The following is a 3,005-nucleotide window of genomic DNA, read 5'->3' as shown; positions in this document are numbered from 1 at the left end:
TGAAAATTTGGACCGATTGCAATACTTTCATTACTAGTATAGCTCGCTATACTGTAGTAATAGAAAGTAAAAATTAAACAAACTTATGTGGTAATAGATACTAAAGACGAAGGGAAGGTGGAAAGGAACTAAAGAGGTAATGGAGAGAAAATTTGGAAAAGGGGAAGAAGAAAAGGTTGAAAACGAAGAGACCTAATGGAATACTAAAGAAAAACTATGTAGGTGACTGAAAAAGAAAATTATAAAAATAATGGGGATAGAAGGGAAAAAATAAACATACTTATGTGGTAATAGGACAATTCCGGAAAAGATGTAAAAATACATTACTTTCTTTCCTAAAGGATAAGGAAAGAAAAAAGACGAGAATGGACTAGATTGAAATGCCAAGTTGGGAGACATCTCGTTGTCGGCTTGAGCGACCAAATTCTATATGTTCTCGTCCTCATAAATTAGAATAATATTTAACAAGTAGATTTTCGAGGTGCATCTAGTAAATTAGTCAAAAAATGGGCCATGTTCCTTTAGTGTCTAGTGAATAGCCGTAACTACATCTTTTATTTCTTAGCAGTTTTGTTATCTGGGCCATGTTCCTTTAGTGTCTAGTGAATAGCCGTAACTACATCTTTTATTTCTTAGCAATTTTGTTATCAGGTATTTAGGGCCAGACATGCAGGGCCATGTTCCTTTAGTGTCTAGTGAATAGCCGTACCTACATCTTTTATTTCTTAGCAATTTTGTTATCAGGTATTTAGGGCCAGACGGCCAGACATGTCTCATTTTATTGTTACATTTTTTGACGATTTTCGTGTCTACAGCTGTGTTTTTCATTCCAACACGGGTATGATGCGAACCCAACGCGAACTGAATGCGTGTTGTTATACTGTAGACCTTGCTTGAGACTGTAGTTCTGGTCCTGGATTTATATGTATTTGTTCATCCTGGAGTTATACTTGTTCAGTATTACCATAAGTCATAATTTAATATATTCCATCAATGTAACTCCTTGTTAATCTTCAAATTAGGTGCCAATAATAATTAGACTTGACAAAACTTTCCTCGAATTGGGTTGCTTTTACAAATCCAACTTTTTATTGTTATTACAACCTAATTATTTACTATTTTATGGTATCTAATCTATTGGATTTTCAATCTAATTTAGGAAAAGCAAAAACTGATGGGACCACAATGAACTTTTTCTTATTTTTTCATTTGTAAATGTCTTATAAGATTACTATTTTGGATTTTAGTTTAAACTTTAATGTGAAAATTTGCGGAAAATGAATGCCTTAATGTGAAAATTAAAATGAAGTAAGAATAAAACAATACTAAGTATGTCATACGACCTAAGTATTTAAAATTCCATGTTAAAATCCATTGTGGTCCTGGCCTTTTAAGCTTAGTGGTCCAATTACCTGTACCCCCTTTTTCAATTATAAAATTTTAATGAAGTAAGAATAAAACAATACTAAGTATGTCATACGACCTAAGTATTTAAAATTCCATGTTAAAATCCATTGTGGTCCTGGCCTTTAAACTTAGTGGTCCAATTACCTGTAACCCCTTTTTTTATAAAATTTTAGGGGGGGGGTAATTTTTTGTCACTTTTAAAAAGCAAATGCCTACGAATTTATAGTGCAACATTAGTGTCCCGAACAAATTGTTATTGTAATTTGTAACTTTTTTACCTATTTCAACTTGTGTAAAATGTATTTTCTCTACAAAGTATGTAAAACCTGATACATAATTTCTTTATTTTAAATTAACAACGTACATAGGCAACTTTTCCCAAGCTAGACAGTAGCTTCTAAGAAAATTTTGACCCGTACCACCTAGCTATAATATTAACCATTTTTACATGGTTTTTCATCACAACATTTTAACTGCAAAAAAGAATATAAAGCTTTTTTCCCTCCTTTTTCTACAACTTAATTAAGTACCTAAATTATACTAACCTGCCCCCAAATCACCCTCCTCCTCCTCCCCCACCTGCTCTCTGTAAAATTCGCCTTACCTACTTAATTTAAAAATGTTTTAGTCAGAATTAATTTTAACTTTTTTTTACCTGCTTTTGTGTTCCATAATAGTATTTCTAAAACATAAAAAGCTTTGACGGAGTGTCGGAAATTTGGCATTTTTCTAGGATTACAGACCATAATGTCATTTTTCTAGGGTCATATGTGCCATAGAACTCTGGCATCTTATTATTTCTTTGAATAATAGCGCCATAAAAAAAAGGGAATTTTATAACCTTTTTTCCAAGCTTTAGCTTGTCAGCTCTTTTTTTTTTTAAGTCCCTTTAGGGATGAGATATTTTTATTTTTCAGTTTCATCAATTCTGTATAAACAAGGCATTTTTTGTTCTGTTTTTAACCTATGCTTTTCAAAAAACAACTAGGGCATTTTTTCTGTACTGATTCCTTCTTTCGGCTTTTTTCCTACATTTAAAAAGTCCCATTTTCAAGACCGTGTTGACTACTGAAATTGAGGGACTTTTTAGACAACTAGCCTTTTCTTTTTTTTTTTTTAAAAAAAAATCTGATTTTATCACTATTTTATTTTTTCTGATTTTTTTGCATTTTGCATACGAGTCGTTTAGATTGTAAGTTGAGCTTTTTTTTTATACATTGAAAAAATAATTTTGCATTTTGAACATTTTTTGGCTGACCAATTTTTTACATTTTATGTGAAAACCATTTTATTTTTTCTATTTTAGTTTCATGCGTAAATATTTAATTCATGTGTTTTGCAAACTTTTTTTTTTATTAAGACTATAAAATACAAGACGGTACCATAGATATTTATTTTTCATATTGATTCTGTTTTCATTGAAATTTCTGTAGTACCTTCCTACTTAGTTACATAGTTACCAATGGCCTGGGCTGCGTTCTTAAAAAAAAGAATATACTTCAATTTTCGCTGAATTTTGACGTCGCAACCACCATTTTATTGGTTTTGCAATGGTTGTAAAGTTTTTTTTTTTTTTTTTTTTTTTTTTTATAGGTGGG

At 30.9% G+C, this 3,005-nt stretch overlaps 1 long non-coding RNA gene across 1 annotated transcript; it reads left to right on the top strand.

The window, feature by feature from the left end:
- Positions 1 to 578: 578 nt before the first annotated feature.
- LOC113471161 lies at positions 579 to 1,388 on the top strand. Its single transcript, XR_003393965.1, has 2 exons — positions 579 to 651; positions 745 to 1,388. It is a non-coding gene; the product is annotated as an uncharacterized LOC113471161 (long non-coding RNA).
- The last annotated feature ends 1,617 nt before the right edge of the window (positions 1,389 to 3,005 follow it).

Source organism: Diaphorina citri, unplaced genomic scaffold (assembly GCF_000475195.1).
Source record: "Diaphorina citri unplaced genomic scaffold, Diaci psyllid genome assembly version 1.1 scaffold2123, whole genome shotgun sequence".
Classification (NCBI taxonomy): Eukaryota; Metazoa; Arthropoda; class Insecta; order Hemiptera; family Psyllidae; genus Diaphorina; species Diaphorina citri.
The sequence above is the reverse complement of the archived record's forward strand: the minus strand, read 5'-3'. Positions and strand labels throughout refer to the sequence as shown.